This window comes from Crocodylus porosus, unplaced genomic scaffold (assembly GCF_001723895.1).
Source record: "Crocodylus porosus isolate Cpor-Errol unplaced genomic scaffold, CroPor_comp1, whole genome shotgun sequence".
In the NCBI taxonomy this organism is placed as follows: domain Eukaryota; kingdom Metazoa; phylum Chordata; order Crocodylia; family Crocodylidae; genus Crocodylus; species Crocodylus porosus.
In genome coordinates, this window is record NW_017728947.1 from 104,168,973 (window position 1) to 104,191,842 (window position 22,870).

Sequence of the window (22,870 nt, forward strand, 5' to 3'; positions counted from 1 at the left end):
GAGCTCTTCCCCTTGGTTGGGAGGTCTGTAGTAGACCCCCACTGTTAAGTCTCTTTCCCCTTGACTGCCTTGTAATCTAACTCAAAGCACTTCAGAGTGCCCTTCCTCCAATTCTTTATTAATTGATGAGGATATGTATTCCTCCTTAATGTAGAGTGCCACGCCCCCACCTTTCCTCCCTGTCCTGTCCCTCCTGTACAGCCTATAGCCCTTGACATTCACCACCCAGTCATGCATTGAGTCCCACCACATTTCAGTGATCCCCACTATGTCTGGGTTGGTGTCAGCCAGCAGGAGGGTGAGTTCCTCCTGCTTGTTTCCCATACTATGGGCGTTTGTGTAGAGGCATTTGAGGCCTCCTGTGGATGTGTGTACTGGCCCCCAAATCACAGCATTGCCCTGGCCCTTGTCACTTACCTGTGTATACATTTCGCTCGTCGGTCTAAGCTGGGCTGTACTTGTGGGTGTTGCTTGGTCTGGCAGTCCGATGATTCCTCCACCCTCATCTTCCCCTTCCCCCGACGAGCCTAGTTTAAAGCCCGCCGGAGGAGGTCCGCCAACCTAAAAGAAAACACACACTTACCTTTTGGGGAAAGGTGGAGCCCATCCCATCCAAGTATGTCTCTCATCATGATGTGCTGGTCATGGTTGAGGAAGCCAAAGCCCACCTCGAGACACCATTCCTGAAGCTGCCAGTTGGTCTCTGCGATGCACGTTTCATGCCGTCTCCCACATCCACTCACTGGTAGGATAGAAAAGAAAAACACTTGTGCACCCATCTCCTTTAGCACACACCCCAGAGCATGATAGTCCTCCACCAGGTGATCAGGGCTTCTCCTGGCCGCATCATTAGTACCCACATGGACTAGGACAATGGGGTAATAATCGGTGGGCTCGATCACAGTTTGGAGCATCCCTTTCACGTCCTGAATCTTCGCTCCAGGTAGGCAGTAAACCTTGCATGCCGAGGGGTCCTGGCAACAGATGGGGCCCTCTGTACCTCTCAGGATGGAGTCACCTATGACGATCACGCGATGCTTTCTCCTCCTGGCCTGCTTGTCTCTTTCGGCCTGCACAGGACATGGAGAGCATGGAGTTGCCTCTTCCCTGGTGTCCTCCTGTCATTCCTTCACCTCCAGTGTTGCCAGGGCCTTGTACCTGTTCTCCAGCCGGACTGGAGGAACTGGTACTGCTGTGTTATGAGCAGCCCTGGTTCAGGTGGTGAGCACCTTAGCCCTTGTGGGCTTGTCTCTTATCCAGGTGCCCTTTCCTGGGGTAGCCACCACTGCTTCTCTCTGGAGCTCTTTCCTCTTTGGGGCTCTTCTGGCCCCACTGGAAGCCTCACTTCTGGTTCCCGCTGCTCCAATTCCATCGGAACTTTTATTCTTTCCTTAAGGGGGCAGGTGATAAATTGGTGCTGGCACACCACCATAAAATGGGTCCATGCTGGGGCTAGAGCCAATCCTGGCTCTTCTTGGGCTCGCTGTTCTTTTTTTTTTCTTTCGTTGCCACAGCGTTTTCCCCCACTGCAGTTTTGCTCCCACTGGACTTCCATTCTCCTCAGCATCCCACCAGCTCGGGAGCTTTCCCCTTCAGGGTGAGTTGTCTCTCAGGGCATTGCCCCTATCACAATAGTCAGGAGAACTATGTAATGCATTTGTTTATCATAAAGGGCTTATAGTAAATGGCAAACAACATCTTTAAAAAATATAAATAACTGTTATGCAAATAACATTTTAATTAACTAATGTTTCATTAATCTAATTTTTATTGCTCCCTGTCCATATTTTTCAGCTTTGGATATAAAAGTAATTAGCCTCACAATTGTAGTAGCTTTAAATGATAATAGATGATTAGCTTTGAAATGTTATAGAAAAAAGATGTATGTGTATGTATGCATTATGAATACATATGACAATCCTGTGAGGTGTGAGACTGCAGTTGCAGCTCTGGACTGATGCTGATCCAGGCACCTGAACTGCCAGTAAAGAGGTTGTTTCTCTTGTGTTTTCACTGATTTCCCAGGCTGGGAAAGGGCTGTGTAGAGAAAAAATATGCACAGTTTAAATGAAGAGGGGACAAGAACATGACTTGCAAAGGCATGTGGAGAAGTTTGGAAAGTGAGACCAGAGGTTGGTGTAGGGGAAAGAGAATATGGGCCTGTGATTTGGGAAGAGGTAAGACACTAGGACTAAGGACCTGGGGACTGGGGAAAGTGGGAAAACAGATAAGGAAGACAGATCTGATAAGGAGCTAGAATGGGGGGCTTGTGGGATTGCTTGGACAAGGAGATTGGAAAAAGGCATGGGGATGGGGAAACTGAAGCTAGGCCAGGAGTTGCTGGGGAAGGGGACTAGAATTAGGATAAGAATCCTTGAAGACTGGAAATGGAGACTGGTAGGCAGAGGAGAACAGGCCTGGGGTTACATTACATGGTGTCAGGGATGGGGAAGAGACAGGGCTGGAATATGGCCAGGTTGGGGACCAGGCAGGAAGGATGTAGCAGGGGCCAGGTTGACCCTGTACTTACCAGAATGGTAGTGGCCAGCACACTCCTCAGAAGGCAGATCCCTGGCTAGGCTCACAGGTAAAAGGTGAGCCTGTGCACCCAGGGCATGCTCCGCTGCACTGCCAGACAAGCAGCCAGCATGCAGCAGACATCCCCTGGACCTCACTCACAGAATGGGGTGGAGGTCAGAACCCCAGTCCCATGCAGAATCAGGCTGCAGCCCAAGAAGAAAGCAGGCAGCTGGTTCAGGAGGCACTGCCTAGGGCCCAGAGGCAACAGATGCAGGGAATAATGAGCTCCTCTTGGGTTCCCAGCACCTGTCAGCAGCAGCAGGGCATGTGGGGGTAAGTAAGGGTCCAAATTGGCTCAGACCAGCCCAGGAACCCTTAAGTAAGGACGCACTGGTCCCAGGAGAGGGGGAATGCATGTACAGGTGAGGCTTCTCACTTTCATCCCCACATGGGAAGAGGACTCTTGCTCTCTGGACAGATTCCTGATTGCCACTCTGCCATAGGAGGCCAGGTAGCTCTAGGAGCTACTCCAGAATTCAAGCTACTCCTGACCCCACATTACTCGAAGGATTTGGCCCAGAACAGACTGGCCCACTTGGACTGAGCATACACAGGGCAAGCCCTGGAAGACCGGGGTTGCTGGAGGCAAGGTGACCAAGGTGCACTGCTAGGTCAAGGAAAGGCATGAAGCAGACTAGAACACAGCTATTTAAGGTGTTATAAGGTTATTTGTTTCTTTTTGCAGGCCATACACTGCTGTTCCTGGAACTTCAGTAGAAACAGATGAGCTCAGCTAAAACACTGACTCTGAGCAACACGGTTTCTTCCTATCATGGATTCCTTTGCCTGAGCTGCAAGGCCAGATGCTTAGGATGGCTAAGTGTCTGCACCAAGCACTGACACCTGAGTGGGAAGGGATGGGGTGTAGGGGTGGAGGAACCCCATGGAAGACCCACAGATGTTGTGATGCACACCGGTCTCAGCCAACTCTGTCCAAGCAGGTACCACCGGATACCTCTGTTCAATTACACCAAGTCGTGGTGGACGAGATTTGAAAATAAGAGAGTGAGATACCTGCTGAGTGTGCAGCACACAGCCCTATTCCAGTGTAGCCGCTCAGCCTGGGTCCCTCTACAGAGGGTCACACTCTGAAAGACTGGACAGAAGAGTCTTGGTACTCTAGAAACCATTCCCTTCCAAAGCCTGAAGCAGAATCCAAGATATTCATAAGGATGTATGAGATTTGCAACATCCTCTGCAGCCTGACCTATGTGTCTTCACCTGTGTCACATTTCATTCTTAAAGACTGGCATTTTCATCCATCCATCTCAGAAACCTCATGGTTGGACAAGCAAAATGTCAGAAACAGTTAAGATAACTGACTCTGTGAGTATCTTTGAAAGAAAATATAGGGCAACAATTTTCACCAATAAGTCCCTGTGGAGGTTTCAGAATGATTCCACATCCCCCTACAGATATCCTAAAAGCATTGTTTTAGTTAACCATTTATCTGCTGTACTTTGCCTGGGGCATTAAGTTGGTAATGGCATAGCTGTGGTGGTATCAGCTTGTCACTCATCAGTACAAGGAGTCTAGTCAGGACGCATCCTCACTCTTTGATTTCTGTCAAGAAAGCACAAGCCACACGGGGTAAAAAAGTCATGTTCAGAGTAGTCTCAGCCTCCTATGAAATCTGCAGCCACTGGAAGGCTTCCGGTTTCCCTTCTATTGTTGCTACAAAGCAAACATGTCTTTTTTTTTTAAATGAGCATCTCACTGACCCCTCCAAAGCAGAATCTTCTTCCCATGATTACTAACAAACAAAGAGCTGAAGGCTCCCACTTCTATTGTGCTTACAACACAATAGCCAAGGTTAGTGAACAATAGCTAAAAATACACTTTTGAAAGCTGCCAAGAGAATAATGCCTGGCTCCTAATGAAAAGGATGGAAATGATTTCTAATGTCTGCCTTGACACCTCATGTTATCATACTTCAGATTACTTCAGTCGGGGCGGCTATCAAATCACATATCACTCTGCAATGGGAACACTACTGCAGCAGCTGAGCCAAAGCAGTGTACCCAGCATAGATACAATATTTTTCCTCCTTCCTCCCCAGGACCGTTGCCATGTTATGCAATCCCAGGGTTCTTCTCCTACTACTCTTTTAATGTGGACCTCAATGCATGTTACCTCAGTGGCTAAATCTAAATCTGTGCATTTCCCATTGCACCATTGTGATCTATGGGCAAGGCTGGAGAGATTTGATAGGGTTTCTCTTCAGCACTAGATATGCAGTTGAAAAAGAATCTAGTAGCCTTCAGGTATAACTCTCTACAGAGGGATATTATAGATTGATGAAACAGTTGCTACTACAAAGGCACTTGGTTTTTGGAGATAGTCATCAATCCATTACCAAGAATTGTAATTAAAAGAATGTGGAATTTCTTTCTCTCTGCCATCAATAAAGGAGGACTGTAGCCATTCTCATACAATTAGTTCATCTTTAATGACTGTATATAACTGTGTAAAGGAGAAATATGAAATTTGAGACCCAGAAATAGAAGAGAAAAAGAAAAATCGGGCAGTAGCAAAAACAAAAAAATAGAGCGGTGAATCAGCTTTTCTGAGGTAAGACCTAGTTTTCCCAGCTTGCAGTTAGGTTTGCCATAATGGAAAAGCATCTTTTCATAGATTAAGAGATGCTAGGGTCGGAAGGGACCTCAACAGATCATTGAGTTTGACCCCCTGCCATGGGCAGGAAAGAGCGCTGGGGTCAGATGTCCCCAGTAAGATGCCTATCCAGCCTTCTCTTAAAGACCCCCAAAGTAAGAGAGAGCACCACCTCGCTTGAAAGCCCATTCCAAATTTTGGCCACCCTTACCATGACGAAGTTTTTCCTGATGTCTAGTCTAAATCTGCTCTCTGTCAGTTTGTGACCTTTGCTCCTTGTTACCCCAAGGGGCACCCTGGTGAACAGAGCATCTCCTATCCCTTGCTGTGTCCCATTAATGAATTTGTAGGCGGCTACAAGATCATCTCTCAGCCTTCTCTTGCTGAGGCTGAAGAGGTCCAAGTCCCTCAGTCTCTCTTCATAGGGTTTGTCCTGTAAGCCCCTAACCAGATGAGTGGCCTCCTCTGGACCCTTTTGAGTCTATCAACATCCTTCTTGATGTACGGAACCCAAAACTAGATGCAGTACTCCAACTGCAGTCTGACCAATGCCGTATAGAGGGGAAGTATCACCTTCGTGGATCTCTTTGTCCTGCATCTACTGATGGATGATAAAATGCGGTTAGCTTTGCTGATGAGTTCGTCACACTGACGACTCATGTTCATCTTGGAGTCCACTATGACTCGGAGATCCCTTTCCACTTCGGTGCTGCTGAGAGGGTCACTTCCCAGCCAGTAGATGTGCTGGATGTTTTTGGACCCTAGGCACAGCACTCTGCACTTGTCCTTGTTGTACTGCATCCTAATGTTGCAGGATGCGTCCAGATAGAAATTAAAAATCCTTCATTTACATGTGAAAATAAAATCTTGTGTCTCTGCTCAAGAAAGGAACATTTTTTTTTCTTATTTTTTATACAGTTCCAGTTAATAACAAAAATGTGTTCATGGTAACACTTTAAATTATCTTTTTTAATTTAGATGAAATAAGGCAGTTAATTAAGGGATAATGTTCATAGTGGTAGAGCATACCAAGCAATAAATGGTTTTTGCAGGTGATTAAGTACTAAGTCTTTTGATAATCATGCAAGAGGTTTATTGCTAGTGCATACTCTAGTCAATGAATATTATTCTTATATTTTAATTATACAAGATATGATGATATAGGAAGCCACAAATCTGGAAAAGTTAAAAAGAAAAAAAGAAAGAGAAGTAAAAAGAGGAAGACAGGTCTTATAAGTAAGGTACAAGACTGGGGCTCCGGAACAGAGTTGCTTTGGAATTGGAGTTTCTGTCCCAGGAGCATTTTGAACAGTTTGAATTTTGTTCTAAATTCTGAAGGACGATGAAGAGACAAACTTTTCTCCCCCTCTCCCCGCAACAGGGATTCTGGCAAACATTGGTCCGAAAACATATAAATGTTTTGTTTAGATAATAACAAAACACAAAGCACATATAGAAACGGTATCAAATTATCATACCCACAGTAAAACGTGACAAGGTGACAACGATGAGCTGAAATGGTTCATTTGGACACGTTACATCACATTTCATCAAAATGGGCACGGTCTCGTGTTATCCTTTCATTCTGATAAAACTGTTCTCCCATCATCTTTTTCAGCCAGGTGCTATTTAACAGACTGCTTGCATAACCTTGGCAACTCACTTAATCCCTCTGTACCTTAGTATCAATTTATGCAACAGGAATAATATTTCCTTTCTCCCACCCTTTGTCCATCTTGCCTTGCTCTTGAGAGAAAAGCCTGTCTTGAATTACATCCTTAAACAGCACCTCCAGCAGGGCCTTCATCTTGGTGAGGACCCCGTCATAGGTACAAATAATGGTAATATTAGGGCTGAAATAGCCTTGGATGCCACTCTCTCATAATTTGTAACTTCAGCTGTGAAGTCACAATGGAGATATAGATCACATCAAATATTATTTGAGATAATATTTAAAGTGCCAGATTTTGAAGAGCTCTGTGTATGCCTTTGTGACTGCACAGAAATGGCTGAAGAGCCTTTCCAAGTTACCTTTTCACAGACTTCTTTTGTTTTGAGGTTGAGTTGTTATTTTTTTCTTCCCCACCCCCTTGAGTTCACATGGAATATAACTGACAACCAGCTAGGCTAAAAGTAGCAAAATGAAAAATAATGAGACTGGGGAGCAACAATAAGCACAGGGATTACGGCCTGAATGGAAGCACAGCACTGAACACTGAGAGGCAGAGAAAACTAGCTGTAATTTTGGATAATGCACTTAAATCATCTGCACATTGTTTAGCAGCCATTAAGGAAAAGGCAAACAAGGATTTGGAGTAGGTCGGTGAAGCTGTACAGATGTGCCCCCACTGCTCTTGCCTTCAGAATAACTTGGAACCTCATCTGGAAGGGCGGGAGCACATATAATCATCAATTTGGGCTACATGCAATGTCTATTAAGGCCCCCGTTGTCTTTGGATCAAACCCACATGAGGACGTTGCTGAGATTAGAAGGGCAGATGGCAACCATAATCGCAGTGGGTTTCTATGGGACTGATCTGTAATGAAGGATTAGTTAAACTTGGCTTCTGTAGCTCACATTGAAAGGGGATGAGGGTGGGGGCAGAAGAGAGAGCCAGAGTCCTTTTGTGCCACAGAGGCACCCTGGCAGCAAACAATGAATACAACTGTTTGCCTTGTCCCATCATTCTCTTTGAAACATAATGATTTGGAAAAAAGGAGGAAAATGTGAGTCCATCATGCAAACTCTCAGGTTGGAAACCTGAAGAGAAGGTGCTGGTTTCCTTCCTAAGGCCTAATCCTCACTACACCTAAGCCCTTCTGCAGCGACACAACCCTCTTCTCTGCTGGCAGAGCTGTGCCACCTCCGCCAAGTGGAAAAAGTCTCCTGCCACCATCCAGCAGCAGCCTGAAGGAGTGTGTGAAAACTCCTACCCCTCTGTCCTGCTTCAATGGCCTGTTCGATACCTGTTGCCTTCCCAGGGTGCACTTTGTGTTCTTGTGCCACAGCTGCTGAGTAGAGCCGTGAAGAGACGCATGAAAATGCAAAGGTATGAAATCACTATGGTGACTTGGCAGTCACAGACACTGTCTGCCCAGAGAAGTCTTAGCAAGATAAGTAAAGACTAAGGGTCAAAATTCACTCCCCCTTGCACAAAGCCAAGGCATTGAGAAGTCTGCAGAGCAGCTGGGAAGGTGACATTGTAGGTCCTTCCCACTACTCCCAGGAATTTTGCTATTACAGATCCAGGGGTTCTCCAAAGACCAACCCATACTCACCACCAAAAGTAGCCTTGCGAGCCAGCCCTGCATGTGAACACCAGGACCACAAGAAAGAGAGGTAGGTACAGGCCTCCCCTGTTACTAATCACCTGGCTGATACCAAGAGAAGCCTAGTCCAATACATTTGGCACCTGTTCTCTGCAGCTTTCTGAACTTCAACCTGACAGGCTTTTCTTCCTAAAGATGGGGGGAAAAAACTATACAGAAAGTCAGTTCAAGATCATACATTAAAGGAAGTAGAGATCAAAGGACAGGTGAGCTTCAAAGAACTTGGAGCTGGAGTCTGTTTGGATGCAGGCCTCTTGCATCTGCAAAATTGGGCTGGAAAATTGGTGTGATTTCTGGTATGTCCAGTCCCAGGCTGAAATACTGCGCGGGTAGCCTATTTAATACTGCAGCTACCATTTGTGGAGGAAGACAGAGTGCCTTGAAAGCTGACTTTTTAGACTCCAAAAATGATTTGATCTGCAATTGGCTGGTGGCTGGTAGTAAAAAGAGCCTATACCAGTTCACCTATCCTTAGACCTGATACACACTACAACACTTTTCCAGCAACACCTTGGCTTGGTGTCCTTTGGCATTCTGCACTCAGGGTGTTATGACCGTGTGCCGCAAAGAAGTCCCACTTATCCTCTGAATCTACAGAAGCTCACACATTTAAAAAATTCAGGCTAACCATCCACCTATCTTCCAACAGTGACTTTGTAACATACGGCATTCATACATGCTCCGGGGGCAGGGGAGGGCAGGGGAGCTTTAATTAGAGCAATTTAATTAAAGTGCTCAGAGTGTTTTGTGCCTCAGCATCCCTGTGCTTAAAAATGGCAGTGGGAGCACTTTAAATAAAGTTCGTTCGACGAGCTTTAAAGTGCCCCCAACACCATTTTTTAGCACGGGGATGCTGATACACAAGATGCTGGAGGCTGCTGGAGCACGATTGTTGGTTTCACTTTACAATTTGGGAATAACAAATTTCCCATACCCTGTCCCACTTCTTTGGTACCTAAATGGGATCCTATTCCACCCTGTTCATGTCCCCAAAGCCATCAACATGCCTAGAACAGCGAGCAGGTGAAGGATGCATCTAGCTTTTAAAAAACAGTTAAGGCTACTTTTTGTGAGTTAGTCTTCAGACTAAAGAAGTGGCATATTACAAAAAGAGGGATATAAGGGTTCTTGCAGGGAGCTGAGTGCAGTGGACATGTAAGTGCCTAATACGGCCTATTCTGGCCCATACAGGTTGAGTCTCATCTCTCTTCAGTGTCACCTTTGTGTAGCAATTCAGGGGAATTATGCTTTGCACACACATATCCATATCTGGACCAATAGACCTCCCAATACACCCTTTTTAACAGAGGAAATCCTCATAAAACATACACTTACTGTATATTATATATTAAAGATGGGACCCTACACATCATCTCCACTCAGCACCCCTCCAGGCTCAGCTGAAGCCTGTGCATACTATGTTTATGATCCTAGAGAAAGGTTCATAATTTAACCTGGAGAGAAATGCACAAAAACCTTGTTTGTTTGTTTTTTGATTATTCGCATATGTGAGAGTTAACAGAAAATTGGCTAGGTAATACCTTCCTCTAAACAGAGTTATAATCTGGAAAAAAAATATTAAGAGTTCAGCATTTCACAAGTCCAACCAGACATGCCTCCAGCTATCCTTTTATTTTTCCGTCCACATTTCGAAATGCTACATTCAAGAGAATGTATTGCTTTTAAATCATGTATACATGCATGTTTATTAAGTCATTACCAGTGCCTGCAGTCCAGAAAATCATTGTGGACTGCAATATCACATGTGCATCGAGCAATTAGATGAATAAATTAACCCTGAAAAAATTCTGCTTGCGGTAGAAGAGAGAAAGGCACGCTGTGAAAGTTATAACAACATGCTGGAATATCAAATTTGTTTTGTATTTGAATAAATGATGCCTGTGTAGTGCTCACAGGAAAAAAAAAAAGAACTAATGATTATGATTACCTGTATCTTAAATACCTGAACGACCACGGAGAAAACAGTGAACTCACTCTGTATTTCTCTTCCAAAGTCCATTCCTCCTTCAGTGTGATTTTCTGTGCTGCAGTGTTCTTTCAATTATTTCTTCCCCTCTCTCCGGAAAGAAAATTGGCAGAAAAAGTTGCCTGCAGGATAGAAGAGGGGTATTTTTATCAGCCTATGACTAGATTAAAAATCCTTTATCTGAAATTCAGCAGAGGATTGGCCTAAATTAAATTCAATCTCCACTTTGCTTCCAGGCTGTGTAAAAAAGTATCTCATGAACTGGATTTTTTTTTCTCTCTATTTTTTTGGTTTACACTTGTAGAAGTTACCTTTGAAAGAAGCAGGAGGAATAAAATGGGGACAGGAAAAGAACCTAAGAAGGAACTTCTAGCTAAAATACGTGGTTGTTTCTTACCTGGGGGGCATAGGGAGGGATGTCGTAATGAAGTGGGCTGTTTGTGAAGCTGTTACTTCAACCTACCGCTTCATTAGCTTGGACCCTGGCTCCTCATGCTTGCCATAGTGCCCTCTTTATCTCCATAGAGACAATTCACATGGCAGAGCATTTGTGGAACCTGGGCTTGCATGAATTTTTAATGGCATTAATAATCACTGTTTGCACTGCTGCAGTGCAGTATTAGCACAGGTTTTAACTAGGTCATCAGGAACTTAATTCGTCATAATATACGCTGTGTTATTTTCTGCCTTTTTTTAACCACTGACATAGTCACACTGTGTCAACCACACCCCCACACACTCACTTAATTACACCTATCACATCTGCTTCCAGCAACTCTCCTTTATTCACAGCATGTTGCATTGATATGCAGGGATGTGCACCTACGAGACACAGGTGAAAGGAGTACAAGCAAAACCAGGGAGTCCATGCAGAAAAGGGCAGGACCTAGAAGGCAGTGACTGCGTCCAGCGCTTTACACAGCTGATTGCATTGTAGCTATCTGCCCTTCGCTGGAGGGAGAGACAAAATTTGTGTCTCTCCCTCTTTTCCTCCATTGCACCTCACCTTAGGAGACACGTGTTGGGGGGCTTTCCCCAAATATTACATCCAGATATTTTGTTGCAATTTCTGAGCTGCTGCCTTCCCTGGCAGGTACAGGAAGCACACAGCCATTAGTGCAGCCCAGCAGTGACTGCACAGAGCTGTGGACTGGGCAGAGATTTTTCATTTTATTTTCATACGTCATTTACAGCTTGCTGCAGCAATTCCAGAAAGTCTGCACTGATCTCCTTAAGTTAACGTGGAGCAAATGGGAAAGGAGATAGAATTATTCTGTTGTTATTTAAAAGTCCTGTCATGTCTGGGCACATTTGGTGTTGCCGCTGATTTCATTTTTAATATACTTCACGGCTGTAACAAAGTCCTCTCTTCGGATTAGACCAGAGAGGCTTGAATAACACTGTTAAAAACAATTTTGCTTACAACAGTTCTGTTTTCTGTGTCTCCCTTTGCTTGTCTGTTCTGTATTTTATCTCCTGCACTGGCAGGACTAAGAAGGTTTGCATCGAGGGTGTCAGCAGCAGTGGTAGTTGCTGCTGTTCTTGCCCCCACCCCAAGACGGTGCCCAGGGCTGAGGTGCTTCTTGCCCAACCCTCGTTATGCTACTGATTAATAGTAGGCACTGGATTATGATTTGTTTAGATATGCTGGTATAAATCCAGAGCATCTCCACTGAGATCTGGTGGAGCTACTTCAGATTTATAGCAATGTAATCGAGATCAAGCTGTGGCCTGGGATCTTGTTTCTAAATAGTTTCAGCAGTCCTTGCTGTGCATTCCTCACTTGGGATTGCAAAGGAGTAGGGGAGAAGTGGGCCAGAAATGACAAAGAGTCACTCCTAATCCAGCAGTTAGCTGTTTGCCCTCTGCACTCCAGTTACTCCCCCTGTAAAAAAAAATAGGGAGAACAAAAGCTACTTCCCTGCCTCCCATAGTGATTGGGAGGATTACATTGTTAATGTTTGTACAACACTGTGGGCCAAATTCCCAGCTAATTTATAATCTGGACAGGTTAGTTGGGACAGATGAAGGCGTGAGTCAGAACAGAATTTGGGCTTATGTAGATGAAGAATGTCAAATGCGCCACAGATGTGATCAGGACTTGTAGCAGAGATGGTATCTTGCATTAGACCATCAAGATTTTTGCAAAAAAATTCTTTAATTGCAAGCTTTCGGGCACAAACACCCTTCATCAGGCATCAGAGAAAAGATTGTTAAAAGTTCTCCTGGGTAGAAATGGAAGTTCATATTTCATAGGATTCACAGAGGAGTCAGTAGATGGGAAACTCCTCTGGGCAGTCAGTTCATAGCTGGTGTGGAGCCTCTCACCTCCTGTGAGGATGCAAATTACCTTGAAACAAAGGCAGGAGCAGGATCTCAGGTTTCAGGTGGTCACAGTTGCTTCCTGCTTGGGAAAATATGAAGATTTCATTTCAAAATGCATGTATTTTAATCTTGCATTGTTCTATGCCTGGGAATGCACGGTCACAATCATCTTATTGTCTAAATAGCAAATTCCTTTAAAAAGAGAAGCGGTCATTTGTGACATGTTTGGATGGCACATGGCATGATGCAACTCCAACATGGTCCACCTCCACAGGTGCAGATGATGATAGGTATTAAATGATGGTGGTCCACTCACCCAGGCACGTAGCAGGGACATAACCCAACTATGTTGGAAGTAAGCAGCAGGAGCAGCTATGACCTTGGGAAAGAACCTGTTTGGATGCAGTGTCAGATGGCAATATAGCATAAGACAGGAGGTGAAGCAAATATTAACCAAGCAAAACTGAGACACAAGGAACTAGCATCAAACAATGTGGCTCCATTTGGGTCAAGCAGCAGCTGACCTGATTTTTCGGACTAGAGTGTTTTCTGTCAGGACCACGGGCTTATTTGACTTAACACACACTGCCAATAAACAATAAAAATTTCCCATGCTTAATCTGCTGCTCACATTTCCCCAGATGCACTGTGACCATTTTGGATATTTTATTGACAGTGGTAAAGCACAGTCACACATCCTTAAGGTAACGAGAAGTGAGCACAAAATGTCTAATTCTGGGGGGTTTGTTGTTTGGAAGGTCATTCTGGACTGTGATTTCATCTGGCTGCATCAGAACATACGACAACATTGCTTGCACTGCTTATCAAGGGCAGCAGTAATCGCCCTTCCCAGCCTGTACCAGTATATGCTGTTGAATGGTTGACAATATGTTCCAGTAAACAAACCCATCCAGATAGAGGCCCTGCCGTTATCCTTTTCCCCTTTGATTCCAGGCCAGGAACATCTCATGTGTCATGTGCAAGGCATGACTTTCAGAGATGCAAGAGAGTTGTGAAACATGCTGGTACCAGCTGCACCAGGAAACACCATTCAGCCCTGAGGGCAATTTAGTCTCTATTAATTCTGAGCCTCATCTTAGAAGGAAAGACTGAGAAAACAGTCCCCCATTTTCATCCATTCCCCATCTACCTAAATGAGAAGCTACCATATTTTCTCATATATAATACACAGTGGTCCCCCAAAATTCAGACGCTCAGTTACTCTGCTACTTATTGGCTGCATCTACATGAGATGCTGACCGCACTGGTGTTACCGCATGGGCATTTAGTACTTGCATACACAAGTAGCTCACTACTACTGCACAGTAGCATTGCATCACGGTTCATGTTATGCAAAGCTACTGCACAGTAGTAATGAGCTACCGCAGTAGTAAGGAGCTGCTGCAGTCAGCATCTCATGTAGATGTGGCCACTGCTGCTTACCAGCATTTTCAAAGAAATATCTTTTTTCTTCATTCAGCCTCTCAGAAACAAGATGAGTCTCTTATTCAGGACCATGTTGTAGTCAAGAAAATACAACCATGAAACATTACCATGAGGGAGGTTTCTTCAGTTTTCCCATATTGACACAATAAATACAATTTGGATGAACTTATGTGTGGTACATTTAGCAATAATTATATGTATGTTTCTTAGCATCATTATTGGCTAAGGACCATATTCTACCATTCTTAGTCATATAAAGTAGTTTTCTGCTTAAATCTGTAGGGATAAGGTGCTTGTACACGTGAGTCAACGTGACCTCATCGTTTCAGTTTCCATCACTGGATATATGTGATTCTCCTGCTGGCCACAGGAGCCTGCTGGAAGCAGAAGTGGCAAGGGGCCTGGTCCTTTTTTTTTTTTCCCACCTGCCTCTCCCATGGTCGGGGGCTATTGATCTGTGCCATTAATCTTTTAGCTCATCCCTGGCTGCAGGAAAGGTGAGCTGGCTCCTCCAAAAAAAAAAAGAATCAAAAGGATCGGGCCCTTCATCCCTTCTGCCTTCAGCAAGCTCCTGCAGTCAGCGGGAAGTCTCGGGCCACTTAGGAACAGGCTGGCTTGCCCCTGGGGCAGCGTGGGAAGGCAGCAGGAGGATGGCTGGTGTTGCTGGCAGCCAAAGTCAGCAGGGATGGTGAATGGGGCACTGGCAGCCCAGGTGGGCTGCTAGCTGGCCAGGTGCTGCCCCAGCTCAGAGGTGCCCAATCCAACACTTCCCCGAGCCTGCCCAGGCTTCCAGTGCCCTGGACACCATCCCCACCACCTTCTTTGGTTGCCAGCAAGCCCAGCCGCTCTCCTGCCACCTCCCCATGCTGCCCCAGGGGCAAGCTGGGCATGCTGGCAAGCAGAGAAGGAGCTGGGAATGGTGCATGAGGCACTGGAAGCCCAGGCAGGCTCAGGAAGCATTGGACTGGGTGCCTCCAAGCTGGGGCAGCACCCGGCCAACTGGTGGCCTGCTTGGGCTTCCAGCACCCTGTGCACTGTCCCTACCTTCTCTGGCTGTCAGCAAACCCAACCACCCTCCTGCCACCTTCCTGTGCTGCTCCAGGGGCAAGCCAGCCTGCTCCCGGGCAGCCCCAGGCATCCTACCAGCCGCAGGAGCCTGTGAAAGGCAGAAGCAGCGAAGGACCCGATCCTTTTTTTCTGCAGAGCCTGTCCGCCTCTCCTGCAGTCAGGGGGCGAGCTGAGTAATGGCTGAATTATTCCAAATTGCATTGTTGCAAACTAAACTTCATCTGGATCTAGTTTATTTTGCAACGATGCAAACTCATTTAAAACCCACAAAACATAGATACGTAATGTGTGACACCATTAAGCCACACAAAAGGACATTTTCGTCACATGTACAAGCACCCATAATTTGCAAAGTAAGCAATTATTCCAGGTGAATAAGAGAGTTAGGTCTGAGAATACCTACATTTCAGCACTTCAAGATCCCTGAAGTGAAGATAAATGGAAGGAACAGATGAAAACTTTAGAAAGAATTATTTGTATCTCAGGTGATGATGGACCGGATAGAATATGTTACCAGCACTAGCTCTTTGAAGCACATTCGAAGGAAAAATATTTGACTTCTGTGGTGGTAGCATAAAACCTGTCCCTACAGTGGTTACTGGCAAAAGTCCCCTGGGCTTCAATGGAGCCAAGATTTCACCCCTAAGAGTGTACTCATTGCAATGTTAGGTCTATGTCCTCTTCCACGTTTGGCCTCACCTACTTCTGCAGCATTTGCATCATACAAACTGTAAGCTAGATTAGATTAATTCAGAAATACAACTTTATAATGTACATGCAATATTAGTACGTGCCGTAAGAGCATCTCAACAATTTGTTGTTAGTTGCAACAAAGATGGAATCATAGAGTGATACGAAAGTAGGGCTAGAAGGGACCTCCAGAGGTCATGCATTTCAACCCCCTGCCAAAGGCAAGATCATACTTATCCAAGCCATCCCATACAAATCCGCATCTAAACAATTAGTAAAACACACAGTCAGCACTTTCACACAACCTAACCTGCCATAGGTAAAGAAGGGGGGCAGTGGTGGTCAGTGCCCTGCTGCTGCAAAGGTTGTATAAATATGCCTGAGAGCCACACCTCCTGCTGCAGGGGAAGGCAGACATCCCACAGTCCATACCAGTCGGACCATGGAGTAAAATTCCTTCCTGACCACAGATGTTGTGATCAGTGCAACCCTGAGCCGAGAAGCAAAATCCTCTAGCCAGCAACCTCCAGGTTTTAGATCCAGCAGGAGCTGGGGACACCCCAGTCAAAATCTCCAGCCTTAGCTGCAGCCAACACCTAATCCTTCTGTGGGTGGCAAACCCCACCTCCCCCTCCCACCCCACCCCCCCAAAAGACACCCTGACCTGTATATCAACATATCAACAGAATGGGAAAAAATACCTTCCTGGTTCCCATGCGGCCACCAGCAAAGACCAGAAGTATGAGATATACCCATATCATAGTATAGGCATACCTATTCCTAGGGCATCCCTGACCAATGTTAATCCAACCTCTTCCCCAGGCAGTCCGTTCCACTGCCTCGCTATTCTAACAGTAAAGAAGGTTTTCCTGATATCCTATCTAAACCTACTTTGGGGTAACTTCAAGCCATTGGCCCATGTCTTGCTCTCTGCAGCAAGAGAGAAAGGGCATATCCCCTCTTCTTTATGTCAGGCCTTCAGATATTTGAAGACCAATCTCATGTCCCCACTTAATCATCTTTTCCGCAGGCTGAACATGCCCGTTGTTCTCTTTTTTCAACCTCTCCCTGCATGGCTTGCCTTCCAGCTCTTTTTCATTATCACCTGCCTCTGAACCCTTCTCCATGTCCCTTTTAAAATGTGGAGCCAAAAACTGCATGCAGTATTCTAAATGAGGCCTAATTAGTGCCAAGTAAAGAGGCACTGTCAACTCCCACGCCTTGCACCTAATGCTTCGTATTATACAATCCAAGATTGCTGATTGTGCAGCTACATCAAGCTGCAGATTCATACTAAGTCAGTGATCCACCAAGACTCCTATATTTTTTCTTCATAGTGCTGCCATTCAGCCAGGCGTCACCCATTCTGTATTTGTATTTTTGATCATTCTTCCCAAGGAGCAGCACCTTGCATTCGTCAGCACTGGACTTCCTCCTTTTAGCTGCAGCTCTGCTTTCCAATCTGTGTTCCTGTCCTCCACTGTGTTTGCAGTCCTTCCCAGTTCTGTGTCATCTGCAAATTTGCTCAAGGAGCTCTCTATTCCAGCATCCAAATTGTTAATAGACATGTTGAACAGCACTGAGCTGAGGACAGACCCCTGTGGAACTCTGCTCAAAACCTCCTGCCATTCTGACATGGATCCATTTATAATTACCCTTGGCTTGCAGCTATTGAGCCAGCTGTCTATTGACCTCATAGCAGTTTTATCTAGCTTGCGTTTTTCCAATTGCTTTATTAGAAAGCCAGGTGGGACTTTGTCAGAAGCCTTGCTGAAATCCAGATACGCTATATCCACAGCATTCCCTTCATCTACCCAACTGGTTAACTTGTTGAAGAAGGAGATCAAGCTAATTTGGCACATTTTGTTCATAGTGATAGGCTTTTCCTTCTCTGGATGCTTGGAACTGGACCTCTTTATGATATGCTCCAATAACTTGCCAGGTATCAATATGAGACTAAGCAGTCTATAGCTCCCTGGGTTCTCCCTTTTTGCCTTTTTAAAGAGAGGCACTACATTGGTTCTTTTCCAGACCTCTAGTAACTCGCCCATCTCCCATGACTGTATAAATATTTTTACCATGGGAGTCAAGCTTTCCTTTGCCAGGTCCCTTGGATGAAATTCATTGGGCCCTGCAGACATGAATTCATTCAGACCCATCAAAAGCTCTCTGACTGTTATCTCATCCTTCATCTTGTCCCCTTCCTTAGCTAAATAGACTGTATTAGATGTCTGGCTGCAACTTATGTTTTTTTTGTTAAGACTGAGACAAAATAGATGTTGAGTATATCTGCCTTCTTTGCATCTTCTGTAGAAAGAGTTCACCCTGGCTATTTAACAGCTTCCTTGGAAAAGCTTCTTGTTGGGCTTCCAATACTGTACACTTTAGAAGCTTCCAGCCTTCCTTCATCTGTCCTCCCATGGCACCATGACTATTACATCTCCTTAAGTTAGTTGAAATTTGCCTTGTAAAAATCCAGTGCCTTAGTTCTGCTGACTTTATACTTTCTCCATCTCAGGATCATAGTTTCATAGTTATTAGGGTTGGAAGGGACCTATTAGATTTCATAGACATTAGGGCTGGAAGGGACCTCAGAAGATCATGGAGTCCAACCTCCTGCCCTGGGCAGGAAAGAGTGCTGGGGTCAGATGACCCCAGCCAGGTGTCTGTCCAATCTCCTTTTGAATATTTCCAAGGAAGGGGACAACACCTCCCTTGGAAGCTTATTCCATATTCTGGCAGCCCTCACTGTAAAGAACTTTTTCCTGACGTCCAGCCTGAATTTGCTCTCTCCTAACTTGTGTCCGTTGTTTCATGACTTCTATCATACCACAATCACTTCCTCCCACGTTTTTCATCACCTTCATATCCTCTATCAGTTCTTTCCTATTGGTCAGGACAAGATCCATAAATCCATGCACATCTCTCTCTTACACAGACATACACACACACACACACACATACCTCTTGCTCCCTGGCCCCCTCCTACAGTAAACTCCCAGGCAAACGCCCTCTCTGTTTACTTCTCCTTTGTTTGCTGTCTTTGGTACTTCCTTGATTGCTAATATTCTTCAATAAGCATCTCTCTTGCAGTAACTTCAAAGTAAAAGGCAAATTGGGACTATCTGGGAGTTTCCAGATATGTTTGTTAGAAAAACAGTTTGGTATGAAGTTTTCATAGAAAAGTAGGGCTGGAAGAGACCTTCAGAGATCAGCTACCCAACCCCATCTGTGATGTCTGTTTTATAGAATATAATTATAATTGACGATGCCTGTTTTATATAATATAAACTCTGATTAATGTAGGACTCCATACATTTGCATGTTGTTACAACCAACCTGTTACAGGGCATCATTTTCAAGGACTTTACCTAGAGATATAGAGCTACCTTGCTGGCTCACACTGCTAACCAGAACTAGCAGGTCTTTTATTCTGTCCAATTAGGAAGCATATAAAGATGGAGAGTAGATCTGGTTAAAAGAAAAAGAGGAATTTGTGGGTTGGAGGGGGTTGGGGTTTTTGTTTTGGTTTGGTTTGGTTTTGGGGTTGTTGGGGTTTTTTTATGGGGGTTTTTTTTGGGGGGGGGAGAGTTTGAAACACCTGAAACATTACATGAAAATGCAATCTGATTTTTTTGCCCACGTGTCCAGTTCAACACTGTTTGACCAACTGTAGTTGATCATCGTTCTAAGGCAGAGGGAATTAGGAGCAGCAATCCTTAGAAGTGGGTGAGGTGGAAACATAGTCCATGTGTTTGCTGTATAAGGAGCAGGAGGAAGATGCTACCCAGCTATACTGCTCTTAAGACACTGGTATTTTTAACAGTATCAAAGAAAGACAGACCCTTAGAAGGGTACATAGCCCTGAAGGGTATCCACATGAGTGCTCAGATGGATTTTCTACTATGATCTTGGACATCTGTAAGAAGATTATTTTTAGTAGTATTAAGAAAACCTCCGAGAAGACTGGATCCCAGTCTAGCGGTATGAAAAGTGTGTTCTGTGGATCCTTGGGGTTCTGTGACACGCCATCAGGGGGTCTGCAAAAAGACTGAAGGTAATAATGGAGCAAGGCAGGAGGCAGTGAACTGTCACTGCTGGACCAGGTCTCCTGGCTCCATGCTAGGATAGGGGTAGAGGTTCCTTGGCAGAAGAAGGAATATGAAATGGTTTCAGGATTTTAGGAAGTTTGAAAAACATTGTTCTAGGTTTTGTACACACAGCAGAGAGAAAGCCCTTGCTGAAAGAACTAATGATTTAACTAGACAGACAAAAGGCATGGGAAAAGAATGGTCACAGAAGGATTTACTATGTGTAAAAAGAGTGATACCCTCATTCACCTTATTAAAAACATATTCAGACACATCTCGACCTGTTTGTACTTCAGAACTGATTATCAAATTAGTGAGACAAAATATCATGGTCCTTTCAGACAACAGGAGTTGCTGTCATTGCTATGGAATACTGAAATAAATATGAGAACCACACTTTGCCAATTGCCTTTGGTTTGGGGATCAAAAGTCAGGACTAAGACCTCCTAAGAAGCTGCAGGATTTGTAAAATTGCCTGTTGCTTGTACCCTTTGTTATACTGAACAGTCTGGATGCAGCATATGTGAAAGATTAAAAGAACATCAGGCAGCTGTTAGAGGTTTGCATGTTATGAACTCAGTTTTGGCACTCATCTGTATGAAGAGAGAAGGAGAAGGAATAGTATAAAGGTGGGGAGAGCATGATGGAATTAGAAGATATCATGGGGTTTCTGTAAGGGAAGATGGTTTGAAAGCTGTGTATACAGATGAGCTCTAGTTGTGCCCATTATGCCATCCTGATTTATTGGGCTGTTATACTTCTCTAATTGTTTGCATACACCTGTGTTTATCCAAGAAGATGCCCCTGGGTGTTTTCAATGAGAATATTGTACTTCATTCTGTACTGTGATTTTAATTTTCAATAAAATATTTGTTCACAACCACTGAGACAGTGGAGATGGTCCATATCCATGATGAAGAACTTACAGGTGTGGTACCAAGTCACTGGGGTGTTGAGACTCAGGCATAGCACAGTGCTAAACATGTACTAAATCTTACAGCATGGCCACACAACCCATTTGCTACAGAACAAACTGACTTTGCTCATTGGTAGAAGCATAGTGGACACATAACACAGCCTTACACCAGTGCAAGTCACCCCACTCTCGGGTAAGAGCAGTCTCAGGCAGAGCTGTGCACTCCACTCTCCCCTCGGAAAGTGAGGAGCCTGCTCTCCTTGTTAGTTGTATCTCAGGGCAGTGCCATGGCAAGGACATTGGGCACTTGGGGAAAAGCCTGCAGTGGCAACCGGCCCTTGCCCCGCACACAGATCTGGGGGGCACACACCACCCCCCATGCTTGCCTGGGAGTGTATGCAGCTGTGGGAGCTGCCCTTCCCCTGTCCCCATGCCCCCCCAAAGTGAGCTGCTTGCAGCTCTGTCCTGTGCCCCACCCCAGCTGGGCAATACCTGTTGGTGCCCCTTCACTTGTCACCTGGGGAGGTTGTCATGCTCACCCCCCATCTTGCTACAGCACTGCCTCAGGGTAACCTTTTTCTCAGTACAAACTGACTCCCCAACCAACTAAGGTGTTTATAGGTGTGCTTCAGGAATAGGAGAGGTGGGTGCTTGTCAACCAAGCGTTAATTAAAGTGCCCCCAATGCCATCTTTCAATGTGGGGACACTGATCGACGAGATACTGGAGGCTGCTGGAAATCAGTAATTCCCACGCTCCAGCGGACTCAATTAATTGAGCCTGCTCCAACACACTGTAATAATAGCATGTCAGAGCAGCCTCACTGCATGTGTATAGGTGCCCCTAGTGCCCAGATGCTGTAATAAACCCTGTTGTAAGCCATCATCATGGGAAACTGGCTGCATATCCAGTCTTTCCTATGCAGAAAACTTACTATGGGTTTAAACTTACTCCTGATTGTGGGTCATGGGTATAGAAGCGATACGTGCATAGAAGAAGTAAACAGAAGACTCTGGTGATGGTGCTACCGAGAGCGCTTCAGCTTCTTCGACCATGGCACACACCTCAAGGACTACGGCCTTTTCAGAAGAGACAGCATCCACCTCATGCCAGGGGGGAAGAACCTCTTCTTGGCCAGAATGGCAGACCTCCTGGACAGGGTTTTAAACTGAGATCGATGGGCCATCAACCACCAACATAAGCTCAAGAAATGGCAGCCTCAAAACCAGCATTTCAGGGTACAATAGGAAGCCTTCTCTGACACCAGCCAATGGATACATTATTCCACCACTTACCAGAAAGCCTAGGGCCTCCATTGGCAAGCTTAGTTACGTGTACACTAATGCCAGAAGTGTGGGAAACAAGCAGGAGGAACTGGCCCTCATAATAACCAACAAGCAATATTATCTAATGGGGACTGGAGACACCTGGTGGGAGTCTACCTATGGCTGTACCATAGACATAGCAGGATACACCCTGTATAGGAGGGATCATATTGGGAAGAAGTGCAGAGGAGTTGCTGTTTGTGTAAAGGAACATTACACCTCCCTTGAAGCACAGATTGGATGCAAAGAAGGGCAACTTGAGACCCTCTCGGTCAAGATACAGGGAGAGCATGGGGAAGGGGACTTGACACTAGGAGTCTATTACAGACCTCTAAACCAAGAGGAACAGCTTGACAAAGAACTCTCTAGAGAACTGGCAGAGGCTGCACGCTCGCAGAACATGGTCATGAAGGCTGACTTCAACTACCCAGACATCTAGTGGGATGACCACTCAGCTAGATCTGATCTAGTAAAAGCCTTTGATCTGGTATCCCACGATC